Source organism: Gossypium hirsutum, chromosome A10 (assembly GCF_007990345.1).
Source record: "Gossypium hirsutum isolate 1008001.06 chromosome A10, Gossypium_hirsutum_v2.1, whole genome shotgun sequence".
In the NCBI taxonomy this organism is placed as follows: Eukaryota; Viridiplantae; Streptophyta; class Magnoliopsida; order Malvales; family Malvaceae; genus Gossypium; species Gossypium hirsutum.
In genome coordinates this window covers 81,944,778-81,953,844 of record NC_053433.1, presented here as the reverse complement: position 1 = coordinate 81,953,844, position 9,067 = coordinate 81,944,778, and positions in this window count along the sequence as shown.

Sequence of the window (9,067 nt, the reverse complement as noted above, 5' to 3'; positions counted from 1 at the left end):
GACACAATTAAAGTGATTTTAATCTCATCTTAGTGGTGGTACTTTTAACCAAATCCCTTGGCAAACCTTTTGTCAATGGATCCACTAAATTGCCAATTGACTTAACAAAGGTAACAATTATCACACCGTCCTTAATCAATTGTCTCACATACCCATGTCTCAAACTTATATGTCTAGAATTTCCATTGTACACCTTATTGCACACTCGAGACATGGTGGATTCACTATCACAATATACGAAAATGGCAAACCTACATTGTGGCCATAACTTTATATCTAGAAAGAGATCTCCTAGTCATTTCGTTTCCTTTCCAGTAGCTGCCAAGCCTATAAATTCAGCCTCCATAATTGAATGTAAGATGCAAGTTTATTTCTTGGAGGCCCAACTAATGCCTTCACCTTAAATCGTAAAAATCCATCCCGATGTAGGCTTATTGTCACTTAGACTTGTAATCCAACTTGCAACTGAGTAACCTTCTAGTAATGCGGGATAATCACTATAGAATAATCCCAATTTTTTTAAGATAGCCAAAAATCCTACAAATTCCTTTCCAATGATCAACACTAGGACAACTTGTAAATCTTGCCAATTTGCACTCAGCAAATGTGATATCGGGTCTAGTGCAATACATTGCATACATTAGACTTCCAATTGCGCTGGCCTACTCAAGTTGTGCTATAGCCCTGCCATTATTCTCACTTAACTTAAAGTTTGAATCGAATGGAGTGTTTCGAATCCTTGATATTCGAGTGTCTGAACTTCTCCAATACTTTTTCAATGTAGTGAGATTGGCTTAGTACAAAGCTCCTTACTTTTGCACCTTTATACCTAAAATTGTATCTACCTCGTTGAGATTCTTCATCTTAAAATTCGAGGCTAGATACTATTTGGTCTCGTGAACACCTTTCAAGTTTGTCCCAAGAATCAACAAATCGTCTACATAGAGAAATAATTACACCATACCTATTGGTGAACTTAGTGTAAATACATTTATCCGCACCATTATGTAAAAACCCATATGACAAGATAATCGAGTCAAACTTCTCATGCTACTATTTAGGTGCTTATTTTACACTGTATAATGACTTGATCAACTTACATACCTTATGTTCATTCCTAGGAAGCACAAAGCCTTTTAGTCTCTATATAGACTTCCTCTTCAAGATTACCATTCAAAATAGCCATCTTAACATCCATTTGATGTACATGTAACTTATCGATATATGCAAGGGCCATAAGAATTCGAATGGAGGTCATCCTAGCCACCAATGCATAGGTGTCAACATAATCTAGACCTTTTTTTTTGCCTAAATCATTTTGCCATCAATCTAGCCTTAAAGGTTGGAGAGCCCCCTGTTGAATTATTCTTCCTTTTAAACACCCATTTACACCTGATAGACTTAGATCATTGAGGAAGATAAACTAGGATCCAAGTATTGTTGGGCAATATTGAATTCATTTCATCATTGATCATCTCTTTCAAAAATGTCACATCCTTAGAAGTCATAACTTCACCATAGGATTGTAGATCACCATCCATATTAAACAATATGGGGATCTTCCTAATTACGGACTTTCTATTTCACTCAATGAAGAATGCTAGAGATTGTGAGGAAATAAAATCGAAACCAAAATCCTTTACTTTTCACACTCTTTGACTTTTCCTCGTCTTCGATTCCTTATTGTCACAAAGAAGTCTCTTGGTTTGATCACTTGAGATCATTGGTTGATATTCGTTTTCTGAATATGTTGAATCATCAAAAACCTTATTTTCAATAAATACAACATCTCTTGTTTCAATTATCGTATTTGACACTAAATTAAGAACACGATAAGCCCTAAAGTGTTAGGCATATCCAACGAATGCACCCTTGACGGCTCTTGGTCCTAACTTTGTTCTCCATTGGTAGAGAACTCTATAGTAAGCCAAACACCTCCACACTTTGAAATAATCGAAGTTTGGCATTAGACCTTTCCATAACTTTTATGGAGATACTTTAAATTTTCTCGATGGTATTCTGTTAAGGATATAACATGTAGTCAATAATGTTTCACCCTATAGATTATATAGAAGTTTAACATTTAACAACATCAAGTTAACCATATCCATTACAGTATGATTCTTTCTTTCTGCCAAACTATTTTGTTGTAGTGTATAAGGAGCAGAACACGCATGTACCACACCTTGTTCTTCACAGAATACATTAAATTCATTTGAAAAATATTCACCACCTCTATCACTATGAAGCATTTTGATTTTCTTACTAAAAAAATTCTCAACCTCATTTTTAAAACGTTTAAAGATATAAAAAGCCCCATATTTACTTCTCATGAGATGCACATAAGTAAATCTAGAGAAGTCATCTATAAAAATAATAAAATATTATTTTCCACCTATTGTTAGAGTTCCATTTAATTTACAAACATTTGAATGGATTAAATCTAACACTTGTGAATTCTTTTCATACTTATTAGGAAACGATTTCTTAGTAATTTTTTGAATTAAATACAAACTTCACATTTATCCAGAAACTCATCATTACTTAGATTGATATAACCATTCTTTTACATATATTACAAAGTTTTAAAATTAAAATATGATAGACCTGCATGCCACAAAGGATAAGATTCAACAATATAAGCACAATAATTGATTTTATTCATATCAATGCTCAACTTGAACATGCTCTTGTTACAACATCCTTTACATATATATTGCCTTTAAATAAAGACTAACTTATTGGGTTCCATGATAACCTTGAACCTCTTGTTACAGAGAAGACTTGCAGACACTAAATTATTTCTTTGATTGGGAACATGCAACACATTGATCAAGGTCAATTTCTTCTCGAATGTAAAGTTGAGTCATTACACATATGGACAGTAATTCATAACTCTTGAATTGTTTTCAGTCATTACACATCTGGATAGTAGCTTCGGAGTCGAGCCATAAATTATAGGACTTATCGATCATGAATACATTGAGTTTAGTAATCATATCAGTCTCCAAACTCTCGATCCCTTCCGTAACCATGACCACTAAGTCCATGCCTTCCACCATATTGGCTTTGAAAGTTTTGGCATCTTGATTCTTTTTGAGAAGTTTAAAATCTTTAATGTAGTGTTTTTTCTTATTGCCATTATAATAATTACGAGATTTTTTCTTCTTGTCTTGCATATCCTTGGTCTCAAATGTGGCCTTTCACTTACCATTTCGAGAGTTCTTGGACTAGCTCAAATGGTTCACTTTAGAACTTTAGGGAAGGTAACAACATCACGCTTCTGATTTTCCTCTTCAATACATAAATGCCTAAGTATTTTCTCCACAGTGAAGTCCTCTATCATATGCAAAAGCTTCTTCTGATAATTATTCCCAGACGATGGCAACTTCGAGATGATAACCCCGACTTGTAACAATTTCGGAATAATAATTTTAAGTTCACGAAGCCTTTTTTCAAGGACTTGTAGTTCGTGGACTTGATTCATGGTCGGGATACTATCGAGCATTTTGAATTTGAAATAATTTATCATTAAAAATTTATTAGTACCTTGTTGCTCGGTGTTGTATTTCTCTTCAAGAGCTTTCCATATTTCCAGCAAGGATTGTATTGATATATAGAAATCATACAATCAATTGAATAAGGTGTTGAGGATGTGTCCATGACATGTGAAATTGTATTCCTCGCACTTCTTCTTGAGTTCGGCCACTTTCACAATTTAATCGGGGTCTGCATTGAAGGCGGTTCTTCCACGGGTTGGACGTTTGGATCTAGAACATACGCCACATTCAAGACGATAAGAAGGAACATCTTATCCTTCCACTGATTGAAGTTTGAGCCGTCAAATCGGTCAAGTTTCACAAACTCTTTGTTCATCACTTTGAATGCGGTTGTAACACCCCGAACCCGAGACCGACACCGGAGTCGGACACGAGATGTTAATAAACTTTGAAAAATTTTTCCAGACACTGCCCAGTCTGAGTACTAGTCGCTTCAAAAATCATATCTTGAGTTTCACAACTCGAAAATCAGTTTTGTGATTTTTCCCTGAAACTAGACTCATGTCCCCACCTATCTATTTTTTTCTAGAATTTTTGGTCGGGCCAATTAGTACAGTTTATTAGTCAAAGTCTCCCATGTTACAGGAGTCGACTACACTGACCTTTTCCCATTACGACTTGGATATCTCTCTGCACAGAGCTTCAATACTGATGCCGTTTGTTTCTATGGAAACTAGACTCAGAGAGGAATCCATACATATATGGTATGACCCCTAATTATCTCTGGTAAATTTATAGTGAATTTCCAAAGTCGGAACAGGGAATCCAGAAACTGTTCTGGCCCTGTTCCACAAGAACCCGAATATCTCTTACTGTACTGTTCCTATGATTGTTTCGTTACTTCCATATGAAAGTAGATTCATCAAGGTTCGATTACATAATTTATTCACTATTTAATTCCACTCCTACGAATTCTTGTGATTTTTCCAATCCACACCACTGCTGCTATCAGCTTCTGTTTTCAAAGTAAACCTTACCTAATTTGGGGTTTCATGGACCAACTAGGGCCTTGTCATACATAAGCCCACATATGATCATACTTAGCCATTCCAGTGGCTGATCATTTGCTCAACACTTCCATTCCAACTATAGTTACATCATGAAACCATCTATACATTCATAAACACGAATGGTCTAATGCCATACTCCACTTCTACAAGCCATTTTCGCATGGCTGTACACTTATACATTTCATAAAGTACTCGAAAAACAACAATGGGTAGTCCTATACATGCCATATCAAGATTCAACCAAAATAGTACCCAAAAGAGCCTTTGATAGTGTGGGCGACTTCGACTTCAAGATCCCGAGTCCGATAGCTGGAGAACCAAAAATCTATAAAACAGAGGAGCAATGTAACGAGTAAGCAATTTATGCTTAGTAAGTTTGAGCAAGGAATTCCAGCATAAACAAAGAATATCACACATTTAGCGAAACGGAATATTTCATAATACGCAATTTATCGATATTAAACTTGCTTCACAACATTAACAACCCTTATGCACATACACAATAGACTAACTTAGCCGAAGGCCGATAGCTCGTTTATCAACTGAGCGAACATTTATTTGTAAGGGCTCGATTAAATTCAACACATACGTAACATATCCCCATATTGGGATGTTTTTCGAGTATTCGCTGGAATTTTACAGCAAGCTCATTCATTACCAAATCACGTACCTTCGGGATTTAACCGGATATAGCTCCTCGTTCAAATGCCTTCGGGACATAGCCCGGATTTAGTAACTCACACAATGCCTTCGGGACATAACCCGGATTTAACAATTCGCACGAATGCCTTCGGGACTTAACCCGGATTTAACAACTCGCACGAATGCCTTCGGGACTTAACCCGGATTTAGTATCTCGCACAAAGGCCTTCGGATCTTAATCCGGATATATTCACTTAGCACAAAGCCTTCGGGACTTAGCCCGGACAGCATTCAATTAATCATGCACATCTAACAATAATTCATGGCACATTCATATTTCATTTTCGTTTACGAAACTCAAACACAAGGCACATATTGTCCTTGCACATTCGGCTCAATAGCCACACATAGAGCATGATTTAATCACATCGAAATTTAAGCTCTCTTACTCAAGAACTTACCTCGGGTGTTGTCGAACGATTCCGCTAGCTATTCAACCACTTTTTCCTTCCCTTTATCGGTTTTATTTCCCCTTTGCTCTTGAGCTTAATCAAACAAATAAATTGATTTCATCATTTAGGCATCAAAAGATGAACACAAGGCACTTAGCCCATATTTATACATTAGACATTAAAGTCTCATACATGCAAAAATCATGCATCAACACAACATATTAGCTAATTTCTTTCCCCTTGGCCGAATATGCATGTCCATTTTTGGGGTCGATTTCAACACTTAATACACACATATACACACTAGTAAAGCATCCTCCCCCTTTTCATCAATTTAACACATGCATTGCTCATTAACATGCAAAGTTACATTCGGCCTTAGCACACATCTTGCTAGCCGATTCTTCTCCATTTAGCAACCAATGCACATATGTGCTCACACAAAAATGCTAAAAAGGAGGTTCAAGAATCATCAAGCCATCATCACATGCATCATTAACAAGCTTCATATTTTGCATGCAATGGCATTAACACAACCTCCACCTAGGCCGAATCTTAACTCATCCTCATGCCTCATCACCACAACATCAAACATCAACCAAGAATGATGCATCCATGGTCAAGTGCCATTTCCATCACATAGCAAGATTTAGACCATGGGTTAGGTAGAACTCAAGCTAACAACTAAAACATGCATGCCTCTCATGGAACATCATCAAACATACCTTAGCCTAGCTACATGCATGGCCGAATCTCTTCACCTTTCTTCTTCTTTCCTCCTTAAAATTTTTGGCCAAGGATGAACCAAAGGATGAGAAAATTTTTCTTTGTTTTTCTTTCTAGTTTTGGCAAGCATGAAGATGAGAAAAGGATGAACAAAATTCCCCCTTTCTCTTCTTTAGCTCACGGCAATGGGGGGGACAAACACTACACACACATTTTTTTTCTTTTGTTTTCCATTTCTTTATTACCCATACTCCTTATTTTATTCTTCCATTAACAAAACATGTTTCATGACATGTTTTGCCCATCATTCCTTGTCATGGCCGACCACTACTCATTAGGGGGGGGAAATTTGACATGCAAGTCCCCCCTTTGTCCACATGCACTAATAGGTCCTCACACATTGACCTATCACATTTTTGAATTTTCTCACATAAGTCCTATTGACTAAATTCACATGCAATCAACCAAATCGAAGCTTGAAATTTTCACACATTCATAATTACATATTCTACACAATAAGTATCACATTCAAACATTTCGGTGACTCGGTTTAGCGGTCCCGAAACCACTTCCCGACTAGGGTCAACTTTGGGCTGTCACAACTCTCCCCCACTTAAGAAATTTTCGTCCCCGAAAATCTTACCGGTAAATAGGTTTGGGTATCGTTCTTTCATCGAGCTCTCGGTCTCCCAAGTAGCTTCCTCGATCCCGTGTTTGAGCCATAACACCTTTACTAGCGGAACTCTTTTGTTTCGCAACTCCTTCACTTCACGAGCTAGGATACGCATCGGTTCTTCTTCATAGCTCATGTCGACTTGAATTTCAACCTCCGATGGGCTAATTATGTGCGATGGATCAGATCGATAGCGTCGAAGCATCGAAACATGAAAGACGTCATGAATCTTTTCAAGCTCCGGGGGCAAAATCAATCTATACGCAACCGGACCAACTCGTTCGGAGATTTTGTACGGCCCAATGAATCTTGGGCTCAACTTGCCCTTACAGCCGAACCTGAGTATCTTTTTCCAAGGTGAAACCTTAAGGAACACTTTGTCTCCCACCTGATACTCGATGTCTTTTCGTTTCAAATCTGCGTACGATTTCTGACGATCCGTGGCTACCTTCAGACTTTCACGGATTACCTTTACTTTCTGTTCAGCATCTCTAATCAAATCAACTCCGAAAATTTTACTTTCACCGAGCTCGGTCCAAAACAATGGTGTACGGCATTTACGACCGTACAAAGCCTCGTAAGGTGCCATCTTAATACTTGATTGAAAACTATTGTTGTAAGCGAATTCAATCAAAGGTAAATACCGTTCCCATGAACTACTGAACTCGAGGATGCAACATCTCAACATATCCTCAAGTATCTGAATTATCCTCTCGGATTGACCATCGGTTTGGGGGTGAAAAGCAGTGCTAAAATGCAGCTTGGTACCCAGAGCTTCTTGCAATTTCTTCCAAAATCGTGAGGTGAATCTCGGATCTCTATCCGACACGATAGAAACAGGTACCCCGTGTAATCTCACAATTTGATAAACGTACAATTCAGCTAGTTTATCCAATGAAAAATCCGTACGTACGGGGATGAAATGAGCCGACTTAGTCAGTCTATCAACAATAACCCATATCGCATCCTTCTTACTTGCTGACAAAGGCAGTCCGGACACAAAGTCCATTGTGACTCGATCCCATTTCCACTCGGGTATCATGATCGGCTGGAGTAATCCTGAAGGCACTTGATGTTCCGCTTTCACTTGTTGACATATTAAACATCTCGAAACAAAGTCAGAGATGTCCCGTTTCATACCATGCCACCAAAATTGACGTTTCAAATCGTTGTACATTTTCGTACTCCCCGGGTGAATTGACATTCGGCTACAATGGGCTTCGTTCAGAATCATCGAAATGAGTTCCGAATTCCTTGGAACACACAAACGATTTCTGAACCTCAAACAATCATCATCATCAATTTGAAACTCCGATTCCTCGTTCGGAAAACACTTAGCCCGTTTTGCAACCAATTCATCATCGACTTTCTGAGCTTCACGAATTTGGTGAGTCAATAATGGTTTAGCTTTTAATTCAGCTACTAACACACTGTCTGGTAGAACAGACAAATGCACGTTCATCGCTCGTAAAGCAAACAATGACTTCCGGCTTAAGGCGTCCGCAACCACGTTAGCCTTTCCCGGGTGGTAATCAATGACAAGCTCGTAATCTTTCAACAACCCAAGCCAACGTCTTTGTCGCAGATTCAAGTCTCGTTGAGTCATCAAATATTTGAGACTTTTGTGATCCGAAAATACATGGCACTTCTCACCAAACAGATAATGTCGCCATATTTTTAAAGCAAACACGATGGCAGCTAGTTCGAGATCATGGGTCGGATAATTCCTCTCGTGAGGCTTCAATTGTCTCGACGCATAGGCCACGACTCGACCTTCTTGCATCAATACGCAACCCAACCCAAGTAGGGATGCGTCACTATAAATGACAAACTCTTTACCTAATTCGGGTTGCACCAAAATTGGAGCTTCAGTCAAATGAGTTTTCAGTTGGTTGAAACTTTTCTGACATTTCTCCGTCCACTTGAACTTAACATCCTTTTGAAGTAGCTTCGTCATTGGTGTGGCTATCATCGAGAAACCTTTCACAAATCGTCGGTAATAAC